Below are 17,126 nucleotides of genomic sequence, written 5' to 3' on the forward strand. Positions count from 1 at the left end.
TCAAATGAAAGTCCGAAAACGCGCCGCTTGGCATTTTGTCGTGCTGTCGCTGGCGACAACACGACGCACAAAAGTGTTCCAAATCAGTCACTATACTATGTAGTCCTCTGTAAAAATTGAAAAAAAATTGTTCAGGATTGCTTAACAAAATAACCGCCACAGCTACAACTAGAAAAATGTTTAAACGACATCTCCTCCTCAACCACTTTGCAGATTTTGATAAAACTTTACAACAATGATTATTACGTCGTCCTTTACAAAATTCCTCAAATCGTTCCGGTCAGTTTAACAAGGTCTCTCGTTGTGATTAAATCTTGTCCATAAAGATCATATTCTCAGGTGAGCGAATAAGGGCCATGATGGCTCTCTTGTTTAAAAAATTGCATCTGTCCCCAGATCGTAAAAAATGCATATTCCGTATTTATGAAAGTTCAATGGAAAGAATGATAACGAGTTTATGAATGACTGTACAATATCATTCAATCTTTACAATAATGCTAAAATGCCTAAATGTATAAAGATTTTAATACATTTAAGTGTCACGTTTTAAAAGTGTACATAACGAGGATTGCTATTTCTGTTTATAATATTAGGTATATATAGAGATAATTATTCTGCTTATTTTAGGCTTACTTTGGCTTTGAATTCGGGTTTTTCATTTCAAAAATTAAAAAATTTCAATATAAATTACAACAAAAAAACAACAACAACAACATAACCAGCAGTTTCGAGTCTGGACATGCATACTGCATGGCACGGCCTTTATTAAATTTTATTGAGTTGCAAAGAGTTTTATTTTTAATTAAATAAAGCCTTTCATTTATCCTATCAAAAGTAGGAAGCCTTGTACATGTTTCCTCTCTTTTTTCTCTTTTTCTTTTTCTTTTTTTTTTTGGGGGGGGGGGGGGGTGTGGAGGTGGCTGTTGTAGACATGCACTAAAAGATAAACACTTCCGTTCCTGTCTGAATATTAGATCCCATCAGGTAAAGTGCGGTATAGAAAAACATATATAAAAAATGTTCATTTGTCCCCATATAAATAGTGAATCATTTGTTCATTTGTCACGATGGTCGACTTTTTTTTTTTTGGCTTCATACTGCATGCTGTAAAGGGAAACCCCTTTCTCATTTTATTAATTCCTTCCTTCATTTGTGTTGGTTTTTGCGAATGTATTTGTTTTTGACGATATTCTAGTTCCTGGAGTGTTTCAAACCTGATTTCGCGTTTAATATTGACTCGTGTTTACATATACTGCATGGCAGCCGAGAACATTGTATTTTTTTATGTAGTTAAGTGCATTTCACAAGGATACAGACCAGAAAATAAAATCAAAACAGGAAGCCTGCTACAAAAGAATGTACTTTAATATCTTTTTTTATATCACAGTTTCAGATAGCAATAAATAACATGAAAACGAGTACATCCGACAAGAAGAAAATAGTAAGATATTTATTAATATACAATGTATGTTTATAAACATATATATAATTATAATGTTTATACATAAATCCCTCTGAGTGCTATAAGCAATAATATCCGGGCTGTGGTACCAATATAGATCCAATTTGACCATGATACTCCACCCGATTTGACCACTTCTTGCAGTACTTTGATATTGAAAATTGCTAAAATTAAATGCGCCGCGTCATGACAAAACCAACATAATGGGTTTGATCAGGATCAGGATCCATGCTGTTCGCTATCAGTTTCTCTACTTGTTAAAGGGTTTGTAAGCGAACAGCATGGATCCTGATCAGATTGCGCGGATGCGCAGGCTGGTCTGGATCTATGCTGGTCGCAAACCCATTATGTTGGTTTTGTCATAGCGCAGCTGAAATATAATTAATAAGAAGACGTCCATTGTTATGATTCAGAGATGTGGGGCAGCAATTGACAAGAAAGGATAGTAGTTCACCTCCAATGGAAAAATAGATAAGCTGGAGGCCAAAGGATAGTTCTAAAAATTTACTTCTACGGCAGGTCATTTCGTGTACAAATTCAAGTACGTTGTAAAGTGTTTAAGACAAAAAGCTAACCGAATCCTTTGGAAAAAAGGACAAGCATGCATTTGGGTGAAACAAAAAGACTAGACATATGAAACAAGACAATGTTGACTAAGTCACTGAAAAACGGTCTTTATAAAAACAAAAAACAAAAGCATGTACATGTCATTGGTTTTTTGGACAAGGTTAGTGTTTAATTATAGCTCGCAATTTCTTCATTTGTCTACATCACTACGCATGTTTTGGAATTTTGAACAGTATTATTTCCGCCACGTGCAGCACGGGTTTCAGCATCCTTTAATTGTTCTCTAGTGGTATCTAATTCACCTTCTAAACTATGGATTCGTCGATCTTTTTCTTCCTGTTCACTTGCCATTCTAATCAGTTTCTCTTGCATGTCTTTAACGTTTTCATCACCCCCTTGTGTTTCCCTCAATACTTTTACTTCTGACTCTAGCTTCGTGATTGTCTCCCTTTGTTCTCCAGTGACCTTCCTTAGTGTTTCGACTTCCGCCACAAGAAGCACGTGACCTCCCTCCATTTCTTCGAATTTTTCTTTCATGTCGTCATGGTGTTTCTGAAGTCTCGCATTCTCTTCTGTGAGTTTCTACAAAATAAATGATGCTCAAGATACAACGAAAGTGTCAGGTATATGAGTAAATTAAATCTACCTATTAATAAGATGATCGCCCCAGATTCAGTAACCTCTTTTTTACCGTCTTATGTCTATTACAGATTACGTGTAGACCATAGATCATATTTCATTCGTAGGTATTTAGGTAAATGAATGGGACATAGCTATGGAAATATTCTACAAAAAATACTTTATGACGTAACAAAATATACTAAGATTTTAAGAAAAGTAAAAATGTTTCAAGATTCAAGTAAAAGTTTACATTTTATGCGCGATTAATGACTGGTTTTGCATTATTGATTACCGTATTTTTACTGCGTGACTAAAGCAGTAAGGACATAAGTTTGCAATATTACCTTTTGGAGGTAATTATAACGGTGGATTGAAGTGCTGGACTACTTCTTTGTTCACTTCACAAATTGTAGTACTTTTAAATAATTTTCAATTGGAAAAAATGGCAATTGCATAAAAAGATCATTTCAAAGTTATAATCCAATATATCAAATTTTCTCGCAAAGACATGCCTTCGAAATGCTGGAAGATTTATCTTAATAATGCAAATTCATTAACGGTTCAATCTACACCTTATTTACCGTCTTTCCATAATACTCCGCGATAACTGAATAGCGCATTCACGGAAGGTGTGCGGGTTAAGCTATGAGGGTATGGAAATACGACAAAATTCTAATCGCAAACGTGTGTTGGTTACAAATGAAGATTTAACAATACAAATTGCACAATTGTGAAATCCATAAATAAGGAAAATTGCTTCAGATTTAGCTACCTCTATTTTTTACCGTCTGCAAATACCCGGATACTGATTAGTGATTACGTAGAACACATTTGACTTAAGTACATGAACATAAAAATAGGTTAACGAACCGGAACTTGGTATCGATATAGGCTAAATGATATCTTTGAGAGTTCTCATATTTATAAACTTGAGATAGGTGCAACTGAAATATAAACTCTATGCACCATGAACATGAAAGACATATTCACGAAATATAATGATACCCCTGTGTCACACACGGTCTCACATTTCATGATTCTTTATATGGATCTATATTCGTCAATGACAAAAAGGGATGAAACTGTCCTGATTTCGGGTAATACCGGTAGATCCTTCTTGTATGCGGATGAATTTGTGGGGAAAAAATAATCAGCTCATGTTGCGGTTATGCGGTTTTGATTGTCTTCTGAGAAATAAACAACTCTGTCTCACCTGGTAGGCGGTTCTTTCCGCTTCCTGGTTGCTTAGTGTAGATTCTAATTTCAGTGAGAGGTCCTCGTTCTCTTGGATTTTAGAATTCAGCTCTTCTTTGTCTATCGGGTCACCTGAAACGTGTTATAGTTTTTATAGCAAATTTATATACCTATATATGATTGATTAAAAAATGTTATTGTTAATGATAAAGACGATAGTGTGAATGATAATGATATAAATTGTAACATTGGAGAAAAGTTTAGTGATAAATATGAAGATTGTGATGATCCTGATAATCCATTGTTCTATGCAGTTATTGTCTATTTTCAGTTTATATCTTGGTTGAATATCTTTTTCAATCATAACATTATTGGTAATAAATGTATATAGTGTTAAACACTCACGTTTCAGTTTGGTTAACCTCATTTTAAAACTATTATATTTCCCTTGTATAGAAGAAATCAACTTAGAAGTTAATAAATTTATTTATGTTTACTTTATAAGTCCGTGTTAGTACATGTTTTATATCTTATTTACATTTAAATCGTATAAATTGTAAAACAATTAACTGGTGTGTGGCTTAATTACACGGTGGAGTAAAGCCAATAATTTTTATTGTGTATAAATCTACCTTAATGAGTCCTTCAAAGGTCAAAGTTCAACCCTTGAACTGTCGAGAATACGGCTCAGTCTAACCTTAACCTACTGAAACCGTTGTTTTTGATGTTTTAACTTTGTTGTTATTATTATTACTATTATTATTATTATTATTATTATTATTATTATTATTATCATCATCATCATCATCATCATCATCATCATCATCATCATTATAATTATTATTATTATTATTATTATTATTATTATTATTATTATTATAATTATTAAGTGGGTTTTACGTCGCACGAAACATGGTATTGATCATATTGGGACTATCCAGCTTTACTGGTGGAAGAAGACCTCAGGTGCCGCTTTGTACAGTATATCAGGCGCAAGTGGCACCTGAGTAGAACCACCGACGTTACGTAACTTAGCTGGATAGTTTTCTCACACGAAGAATCCGAAGACGCTAGTGCGACTCGAATTTACAGAGGTGAAGGTTTTATTTTTTATTTTTATTTTTTTTTATTTAGATATATTTTTTTTTTTTTTGCAGTATGATAATTTTTTATAAACTGATCCAATTCAAAATTGCACACATTCTGCTGGTGAAGGAATGACTTTCTGCGTAAATATACTCGTATATGTCAGCATTTAAATCTAAGCGCTTAAAAGAATCAATTTCAATCAAAGAGATGTTGGTAAAAATACACACACATACACACACGCAGAAAGAATGTCTTATTCTTGGAGGAAAATGTTAAAATATTCCCGAAGGAGAGTCCTAGGAAAAGGTTTCTTTTTTTGAATGTTGGTACATGTACGTTTTTCGTTTCTTTTACTGAACTATTAAAGTACAATTCAAATTAAATTTTCTAAAACTGATACATAAATATGGTAACGTTAGTCTAGTTTAGTGAGTTAGTATTGATCAAACAATCCTAGTTATATAGAAACTAACCTGATTCAACTGGGGCTTTATCATTATCGTTCTTTTCGCTTTCGGCTGTAACAGTTTCTGTTTTTTCGTCCTCTGCTTTGGCTTCATTAGCCTCGTTTTCGGGTTCCTTCTCTGACGAAGCCTGTTCTTGAGATTCGCTATTTTGATTTGTCGGTTCAGCATCAGCCTCGTTCTGAGCTGTGCCGACATCTTCTTGCTCTGCCTTTGCGTCGTCTGGTTGGTCAACTGGCTGCGCATCTTCCGTGGGCTCTTCTGTTTTTGTTTCAGGTTCGGACATTTCTGTATTTTGTTCAGTTTCTGTATTTATTGGCACTGCTTCAGCATTCTCTGAAAATAAATGAAATAACATTTATCTATACTAGATTCTAATACCCGCTCGTTCCTGAAACAATACACGGAGGAGTGGCTGAAGTCATCCTCCACCAGTATGAAAAGTCGCCATATTACTTAAAACCCAACAGAAAAAGTCTGCAATATTTTATTTGAATATGAAAAAAGCAATATAATTCCAATCACTGTATCCAATGACATATGCTCTTTACTTGTGACAGATTCTCTAAGACGCTTCTAATCATCAAAATCTTAAAAGTCGAATTACCTATTTTTTTTGCAAGTCAACTTGACGTCCAGTCTACGAGTAATGCCATATAATTTAAAGGTATCGCAGTTGTGGTTACGTATCTAAGATACATAGACATGTACATGTATACTAGTGTTTGTTTATAACGATTACGTTTTGTTATATTCATTAAATGGCATTAATCTATGTGCTTTAAACTCTCATTTATTACTGTTTATAACAGACCATTGTATTTCAAACCGGGCAATACTGAACTTTATATGTCTATATACACTGTACTATTATAAACAAAACAATTAAAGGTCGAAAATCGGGGGTCTTTTTAAAGTACGAAGCTGTTCGAATTTTCAAATAAGATGAGATTTTAGACTGATGGTCGGTCTAGTTGGAATAAGTTTTAAAAAAAACTTAGAAATAACATATAATAAAACTAGACATAAGAAACAAAGGGTAAACTTTCATGGATAAGCCTTGTTAACCGTCGGATCGCTTTTGTACATTCAAAAGAAGTCAGTACTAATTTTTAAAATCTGAAACAAATATCTTTTTTTACAAGATTGATCCGGTACTTGTAACCTTAAGCCAACTGGCGGCGGCCATTCAACCAGTACTGGTGACCAGTGAAAGTAGCTAGCCAAGTGAAAGTTTCCCTAAAAATTATGACTGTTTCCATAGATTGAAATATGTAAATATTTTGATTTTTTCCCCTAAAATGACGAATGATTTCATCTAGATTGAAAAATTGACGAGTCCATTTTATATATTTAGGGTGGTAAGGGTCAATAAATAGTACAATCGTGATTCAGCGTCTTCCTAGAATAGTGCATTGATTTTCATATTTATTTAACTTAATATGGCTTTATATCTTGATTCTTAACTATATTTTTCTTATAATTAAGATTTTTCTTCCTTAATCATAGTCATTTATTTCCTGCAAATTTATTTTTTAACTTTAATGGGCATGAAATATTAAGATATTACTTGTTTTATGACAATTGTTAAAGTCATGCGCTTTCATACATATGAGTAACATAATACTTCAGTTAATCAAACATCGGAAAAAAATGATAGAGGATATTCAAGTGTTTTCTATAAATACAGTATTTATTTTTATCGAGTGGTATGAAAATTAATATTAAATGACTGGCTTTTTGACACTAAAATTTGAAATTTCCCTTAAATTTTGTATATTGGCTGAATTTAGAAGAAAGCAGTCCGGCAGGAAACCAGTGAAAATACGGGAAATATGTTTCACTGCAGTGAAAAATATTTTTGCGGTTAAATACAAAAAAAATGAAAATACGCAATGTTATTTCATTAATATTTCTCAATATTTTATTTCAAAACATACAATAATGTAATAATAATCTTGGTAACTAGTAATTTATTCACGTGACATTTTAAATATATTTAGGTTTGATCTGGCTGATTTAAAGGTCCATTATGCTTCAAAAATGAACATTTTTATTTCTTAAAAACATTTTTATTTTAGTTATCCTGTTACAGTTTCAAAAAAACTCATTTTTGCCATAAATGTACATAAACTATCTTTTGCTGATAGTGTTATGTTGGCGTTCGGTATAATTATAGTGAATTAGGATTTTGTATGGAAGTCAAAATACTACTTAGTTTACATTGTGTTGCCTTTAAAAACAAATTACTGCATGTTCAGTGTTATTTCTTCGTTTGTTAAACATCCAGCATGGTCTGAATCCATTATCAAAACATTACATAAGCATGACCTTTCTAATGAAATAAAAAATATGGATTTCTGAGGCATAATGTGTCTTTAACTACATGTATTGAATTGCAATAGTTCTATCCCGTTACTAACGGAATACCGGCTATTTTTGTATATTTCACACATTATATGTAATTTTTAGTAAAAATTTGTAGACTGACAATACCTTAAGAATTCTAGCATGAATATTTGAGCGTACCGCTTTAAGATTTCAAAATAGTGTATGAAAATACAAAACAAGATTTATCAGAAGGACAGCGTGTTTATTTGTGACGTATAACTGTGTTTAGATTTATCAATAGTATGAATGGGTTGTTTATTGAACAAACAAAATTCCACATAAAATAAATTCAACTACTTGTCAATATGTCAACACAAGGTTTGATCACATACTTTAAGAAACCATGAATGGACTTTAAATTAATTTGTTTATTTATTAATTCTTTTTTAATTTCATTTTTAATCAGATTAACTTAGTAAAGTACATGTACATGTATAGATATTTCTCATAAAGAATCGGTTTCAATTAAAATATCACACTTACACGTTTGTGGTTATTCGTGAAATTAAGATGGCCCAGTAACCCATTTAAAAAGATCACTTTGACAATCAATTGATTTGTCTTGTACAACATATCTATATCATTATATCAAAGCATGCGAACCCGGAAGCGGTGATCGTTGATAAAAAATCTTTAACAAATTTTGTAAGCTGAAAAAAGAATCAGGTGTATATATGTCTAGTTTATACGCTACAAATTTGGTATTTTCTGTCAAAAAAATGACGGTATTTAAGCAAAATATATACAAAAATCAATAGAACACAGAATGTTTTAAAGTTTTATAAAGTATTTATTTAACATACATCAAAGGAAGTGTCTATAACCCCTTCATGCCCGTTATAAATTATGTTTGTGCTCGACTTCAAAGCAAATACAGGTTACAAATTATTCATAAACGAAAGAAATATACATGTATAATGAAACGTGGAGTATATACATATACAACAGGTAAAAATTTGTCTAGGAATATACCTTGTAATTCCTGAACTCTATGTCCACCTTTTTCCTGCGACATTTTATCCAAACTATCGTATTCACATGCAGCGGTCAAAGTTTAATTTTTATAGCTTTAATGAATTTATCAACCCAGCCCTTCATTGGTCATTCATGAAAATTCATGAGAGATTAATTGAGAAAATGCTTAAAGTAATTCCATTATCACTAATATATCACCATTGCAAACACTAGAGCAACATCGGTAAATATGACCGACACAATTAAAATAACGACTCTTCTGCTTGTCAAATTTAATGGCATTAATAAAAATCGCTTTAACAATTCTGGTTTAAATCGGAACAACCAATTATCAGGTAAGAAAGAATGTACATGGCAGTGATACACCGATAGTACATTGTACATATATACATGTATATCCGATATTTTCCATTGATCGAAATCAATGGGAAACTTTAGAAACTCGTATAGTAGATACCACCGTAAAAGGGATTGTCATAATTAGCAACAAAATTATTGAAGATTTCTGAACGTGTTCTTTCGAAGTCCGAATATGATCTATGTAACGAGTATCAGCATTTATTAAATTTTCAAACTATTTCATTCAAACATTAGAAATATCTTTAGATTTGGTACAAAATATATGGTAGTGGTAGTGGTGGTGGTGGTGGTGGTTTTAGTGTTTGTTTTTCTTGTTAAAAAACGTAAATTATTGTTTAAGAGGCGTAAATACATATATTATTGGACTTTATTTAGAACCTGTTGTTCACAGGTTGTTATTTGACCCATTCTAAACGATTGAACGATTATATAACCACAGCCGTTATCCAGTGGTAATATATTGAATAACCGTTTGCGCATGGCCATATAACCCGCCATTTTAAAAGTCTTTACAACCAATTTAAAAACATTGTACTGTTCAATTATTTACTTTGATTTAAAATAGATAATATTTGTAAAACAATGCAGGAGAATAATATGATCGTCACAATCACCAAATGAAAATTGATTTTGCAAATGTGCTGTATTTTAAACACATATATGTAATAGCTCTCACTTTCGAATTCACGAAGAACAGCTTTCTTTAAGGTGACTGAGATTTGCATAGAAATAATCGGTTAAAGTTATAGTATTCCTTGATCCTTCATAAAACTTACTTAATGTTACGTATGTATATTTAAATGAGCCATTCAAAATTGCCAGACGATTAACTTTAAAACATGGGAATGTTATGAAGTATTAATTGTATAAAGCGCCGGTCACACAGAATGGTTCGCAAAAAATAAATGTAACCTCAGTTAATCCTAAACACTAAAAGGATTTAACAAATCTTATATAAAAACAAGTGTTATTACACTGCTTAAGTATCAACAAAAGTTCAATTGTTCGGTTATTGATATTGTCCGAATACGTGTAACATATTGCGGTTACGTTTCTTTAACCGTATCAGGGAAACGACATATTGAGGAACAATTTCTTTAAGAATTGCCAATGCGACAGATGTACGCTCTGTGTTCAATAGATCCGAGAGCTTTCAAAAAAGGCGAGCGTTTCTTTTTAGTCCAAATGTTTATCTAAAAAAAGAAACAAACAAATGCGTGAGTGAGCGATCGAGCAACGATTAATCGAATGAACGGACGGACGGACGAACGAACAATAGACGTCAACAAGAGCTGTAACAGGTGCTGCCCGCTTCACTTAGCAGAAAACAGAACAGCTTCTACATAAAAAGCAGGTCACATTGACCTTTGACTGTTTGACCTGAGAATGGTTGTAACAGGTAAAAATCATCAATTCCTATATAGGTTAAACCACTTTGACTTAATGGGCATCTTCTCGGCTCTTTTCGTCAAACTTCGGATAAATTATGGTGAATAAAAGCCGAGATGTTCCAAATGGGCCAGTTTTATGTTTGTTTACCTATGTTCTTGACTTTTGGCATTTTTTACCTAAATATAACTTATCAAGGTACATCTACATACAAAGTTTGAAGTTTCTATGTTGGTGCACTCTTATTCAATGGCCGGTTTTATGTTTTGTTATAACAGGCTTTAGTGCATGACCTTGACCTTCTGGTTTGAAAATAGGTGTGACAGATATATACCGCTACAGTCAGAATCTGAAATTCCAAGATCAATATTGTGTGATTTTATGTAAAAAATTATTACATGCCCAAGTAATATTGATCTTTGATCTGATAATGGGAGACGCAGGTGGGACTCATCAAGGTACAAATACATATAAAAGTTGAAGTTCTTAACTCGATGAACTTTTGCTGAAATGGCCAGTTTCATCTTTTATTATTACATTTCCATAATTAAATGACCTTGACATTTGACCTGAAAAACGAAAATGTTTAAAACACTCAAACAATTTCCAAGAAACGTGAATATTTCCTTCTTTCTAAAGAAAACGTAACATTGAATATATAAATATATATTCTCTTATTGGTATATTTTCTTTTGATGCAGAAAAAACGTATATGAATCGACTGTCTTATATTTTTTCAGCAGATCCTTCTTATATTTTAATAATGCATGGATTAAGTCTAAAAACTAAGAAAAATGTCATTCTTCAAACTCACCTTCATCTTTTGAGTCAGTTCCAAGTTTTTCATCGTCGGTCTTCACTTCCACATCTTCCTTCCCGCCAGACTCCTCTGTGTTTTTCTCTGCACATTTTTCCTCGTCCGTCTTCGCTACTTCAGCATCTGCATCAGGCTCGAAATCATCCAAGTCGTATTTGGTTTCGCCGTTTTCCTCTGGACTGGCCTCTGATTTAGCGTCGTCGGTTTTCGGTTCTTCTGTATTGGGTACTTCGTTTTCATTGTCAGCCATTGCTTGAGTTTATTCTTTATTAGCGTGTTTAATAACCTTGTTATGTATCTTAAAATAGATCTCTTTACCCAATTACTTTCTCATTAACATTGATATTTTCTATAACCATACGCACGTATGTCCTTCAAATTGAACACACTTTCATAATTTTGTTTTCTTTGTATCTATCCAAATAATTCTCTATATTTTTCTGTATTGCTTATAAAAGGTTCATTTTAAAAGTATGTATGATTGAATCATTAAAATTTAATATTGAAGTTTTAATTATCCCGGATATATGTATATAAAATTGAAATGTATATTTCCTAATTCAATTCAAATTTACTTATATCACTTGGTCAGCGGATTGATACTTAAATCAAATTGCCAGTGGTGAAAATATACAAACATAAGGCATACCTTTTCTACGTTTGTTAATATGACTTTTAGATATACTCTCTCTTGCTAGGCTGGATGGGGATTAATAAAGATTAATGTTACCCAAATATAAGCATATTAGAGGTTACCGGGAGTGAAGTAATAACAAGATTGTCAGATTTTAAATGAGTTGCGTCATGACAAAACCAACATAATGGGTTTGCGACCAGCATGGATCCAGACCAGCCTGCGCTTCCGCGCAGTCTGATCAGGATCCATGCTGTTCGCTTCCCAACCCTATTACAAGTAGAGTAACTGATAGCGAACAGCATGGATCCTGATCAGACTGCGCGGATGCGCAGGCTGGTCTGGATCCATGCTGGTCGCAGACCCATTATGTTGGTTTTGTCGTGACGAGGCTCAAATATTTTATTGTATTTCACATTAAACAATGAAAATATTATACAAATTGGTCAATATATATCTTAAACTATTAATCTGATTATGAAACTTTCTCGTGAATTGACCCTTTGAATGACTTAGAGTAGAGAAAATACATTATGCGCATGAATACATAACTCTGAAATTTATACGTTATTCGCACAGATTTAAAGGAATTCCATTAAGGTCCAAAATCTTAAAAACATAAAAATTGAATTTCTTACATAGATCAGCTGGGGCACTTAAAAAGATATGCAAACGATAATTAAGAAAAACACGCAGACATATATTGGAAATCGTACATGTATTTTTTTTTTCTATTCTTAGCCCGATCTAAGTGAAAAGCGTTGCAACGCTTTTGAATTTCGGGTCATTTTTATTAATTAGAATAATTATTTAGGGAAAACGGAGTGAGCGAATGATCTGAAATTGGTCTTGATCTACATGAAATGGAAAATTAATCTCGAAAAAAATAGTTTCAGTCCCGCCATGTCAAAAAAATTCAGTGGGGCCTTTAAAGATGTTTAGGTCCATTTGTGGTCAAATTTTGGACTGTTTTAAAAACAAAACTAATTGTATATGATTGTAAAACTCACTGATTAAAAAATGTGATATAGTCATAATTACCCCGAGAGTTACTTTCGTATACCCAAACTACGATATGGAAAATCATATTTTATGAGTCATTCAACATAAAATTTTGAAAAAGTCGGCGGTTTTGACTTCCTTCATAGCATGGTCGAAACAAAGAATCAAGTCCAACTTTGTCGTCCCTTCGTGTTTTCGCATTATGAGGCGAAGAAGCGAAAATACGACATGGCGAAAATCAGCCACCATAGAATCATGACACTAAAGTGCAAGCACTACGTCAAGTCTTTGTCAATTGATTTAGCATACAAGTTTTTCTTTCAGATTTGTGATGGTTAAGTTGTTGAACAATTGTTAAAATAAAGTTCAATCATCCACTTTGCGCATTGCTAAAGTATGCAAAACAACTCCTGCTTTTTTGAAAAAGACAAATGTCCCAGAAACTTGGTATAACGGTAAATTTTAGGTTAGGGTGTCTGGGGGGGAGGCTTCAGCCCTTTAAGCCCCCCCCCCCCCCCCCGTGGATCCGGGCTTGTAATAATAAACATTTGCCTTATAAAAATGCATGGTTGATATAAAATGATTGTTAAAAGAATAAAGAAACAGATTCAATTTTAGATTATCGGTATACCCAAACATTTCTTAAAAGCATCCATGAAGGAATGACAAAGATATGACCATGCATAACTCTCAATGTACTATTTTAACATCAAATAGGTCTATAACATTTATCTTCTATCTGTCGACCTGGTATTTCCACGTGTCAATGTCCGACAAAATTAATTATGCCTAGATATTTCAAAGTTCATCTATGAATGATATAATTAATGGCCGATCACGGTCGTCAATGCACTATAACAACGTTATGGACCTGACAAAATGTTAACAGATGGACAGACGGACAAATGGGCGGACAATAAAAAAACTGCCTTAGGGACATAACAATTTTCCCTTTTTTATTTCCAAGATTGAACAGCGGTGCGTTTTATAGAAGAAGAAGAAGAAGAAGAATCTTTATTTTGCAAATTAACTCTCAAAAGAGTCATGTACAAGCATTCATAATATATACAATAACATGTATGCATAAGTAAATAACTAATTACATAGCAAGATGACGTGACTGCAAGTATTTCTTTTCTTTCATTTTTATAATGGTTACCATTGATTATATATTTAATTTACAAGTTATTTACTTTTTGAGAGATTCTACATTCAAATATATAATAATAAGAAATACTTCGTGTATGTATTAGGCTTGCAATCACGGGAGAGACATTGTCAGCATCTATTACATAGTATACTTTTAATTCTCTTCCGTACACTGGTCTTTGTATTACATTTACTAATCTAAGCTATATGGTTTTGATTTATTGCAATAGTAATATGGCACAAAATATTGAAATTATACAAACAAAACAAAACAAATGTTACTTCTAAACTATACTTTGAACACATATAATGCTTCAAACTTGATACAAGTAAGACCAGTGTATGATTTGAAACTTACAAATTTATAGCCTTTATAATCATCGTGTTACTTAACCTATTATACATATAATACACAAAGAATTGCAATGTATCAATAATACATCTATATACAATTACATGACTGCTAATATTCGTACGTTACTCACATAGAAGTACAATACAATGTGTCAATAAACTTCTATGTACGTTTGCATGGGACTAGATATTCGGTTCTCATAAAACATATATATAGAACTTTAAATTAAACATTTTTCTACCTTTACACGAGAATTGTTTGTAACTGTTGTCTAATATGGAAGGCATGGTATATAAACATAGCTAAATTTCTAATATCATGTACATTATCGCTTGTAACCAACTGAACAAATTTAAACATGCTAGGAAACCTCCAGTAATATTTCTTTAAAAATCTTATTCGGAGTTCCTGATAAATAGGACATATAATGACAAAATGGAACTCGTCCTCTAATTGATTACATGCTACACAGACTCTATCAGTTAAAGGTACACTGTGGGGTTTTCTCCATCTACCAACCTCTATTTCTAGACGATGAGAAGACATTCTTAAACGTGACATGCTATTCTATACTTTTTATATCAACAATATCTAAATATCTACTAAAACTGAAATCATTGAAAGTGTGGTAAAATAGTGCTCTGGAAGAATAACTGATTCGGGCATTTAAATCCTGTTTCCATGTGTCTCTAACTCTCTGGTTAAAAACATTAAGAAAAATTTTAACATGTGGAACTCCTTGGTTTTGCCATACATTGTTAAAACCTAATCTAGACAATAATGATCGTACATTCGAAACCCAATTTATTTTCCTACTATTATTTTCACAATCTGCTTTTAATAGTAAATATGCATGTTTAGTATACTTGTTGTCTTCTAACATACACAATTTCAACCAATATTTGATGATTGAACATAATCTGTAAACTTCTAGATTAAATCTGCCCAGTTCACTATATACAAAATCATTTTGAGTAGGTATCTTAACACCAATTAACGTTTTACAGAAATGCAAAAATGTTCGTTCTACCTGTATACCTTTGAAAAAGCCCCAGACTTCTGAGGAATAACACAAAATTGGTAAAATCAACTTATCAAAAAGTTCTAAATGGTGTTTTACAGAAAGATCTGTAAATTTATATACATATTAATTCATTTTGTATATTGCTTTTAAATAATTGTAATATTGCAGCTTGTAATAATAAACATTTGCCTTATAAAAATGCATGGTTGATATAAAATGATTGTTAAAAGAATAAAGAAACAGATTCAATTTTAGATTATCGGTATACCCAAACATTTCTTAAAAGCATCCATGAAGGAATGACAAAGATATGACCATGCATAACTCTCAATGTACTATTTTAACATAAAATAGGTCTTAAGTATAACTTTTATCTTCTATCTGTACCTGTTTTTCCCAGTGTCAAGCCCGACAAAATTAAATTTACCCTTAAATTTTCAAAGTTCTTTTAGGGAATGATTAATTAAGGGCCGATCACGGTGTCAATGCACTAAAACAACGTTATGGACCTGACAAAATGTTAACAGATGGACAGACGGACAAATGGGCGGACAATAAAAAAAACTGCCTTAGGGACATAACAATTTTCCCTTTTTTGTTTCCAAGATTGAACAGCGGTGCGTTTTATATAACATCTCTAATATGCTCGTCCAACGATCATGTACCTTCGAGTTAAGACAAGGGCGTTTATCCTATTACGATTGTCTGCAGTTATGCCAATCTCCTACGCAGTGATCTCCCCTTAACAGTACAGAGATTCTGCCAAGGGAGGTAATCACTGTGAAGAGTTTGCAGTTATGCCTGCAAACTCCCAAACTCCTCACAGTGATTACCTCCCTTGGCAGAATTGTAATCACTGCCTTCAAAGACGTCACATGATGATGAAAGTCACATGACGTAACGTCGAAATTCAAATGTAAATATCGACCGTTACAAAGAAAATCTAACGTTATTTTTCTCTTTCTGTTTTATTTTTAATATTCATTATTATTTATTTATTTATTCATAAACATTGTTAAATAAATGAGAGAAAACTTATCTGATAAATAAAAGCAGTAGATAAAACAAATTTTGAAAAAATATAGTATATCAGAAATTCTGATATATCGGGACCTTGGTGGCAGAGATCTACGCCGAAGAATTAAGGGGAGATCACTGTGTGGAGATTGTTATGCCTGTACAAGTTTCTGCCCTTTGACTTTTATCATCATTTCGGCGTCTTTAAAAATAGTCATAATTTCATCTGCAACATAAATATACTCTGCAGAATACATTTAGTTATTATTTCATGTGCATAAAAGGCGTCATTTATGGAGGCTGATTTGTACCGTTCTTTATTTGTTATTTTATAAACGTCAGTTTTTATTCTGAAGAAGACAAAACGTTCGAAAGCTAAAGAAAAGCGTTTGTTTTAATAAATTGAACTGATTTGAGCTATATATGTGCATTTATAAATTATTTAAAATCTAGCTGTACATAATCAATACATGAATATATTAAAACACAGGTCGGAAAAAAGGGTCAAAAATGACGTCATTGCCGCGCGCCTTTCACGAATGAATTGCGTTCTTAGGGTGACGTCATTTTAGCGTTACGAATAATACTCTACGTTTCTTAAAAGTGCGTTATGAAT

Source organism: Ruditapes philippinarum, unplaced genomic scaffold (assembly GCF_026571515.1).
Source record: "Ruditapes philippinarum isolate M1 unplaced genomic scaffold, ASM2657151v2 ctg166_1_1_1_1, whole genome shotgun sequence".
In the NCBI taxonomy this organism is placed as follows: Eukaryota; Metazoa; Mollusca; class Bivalvia; order Venerida; family Veneridae; genus Ruditapes; species Ruditapes philippinarum.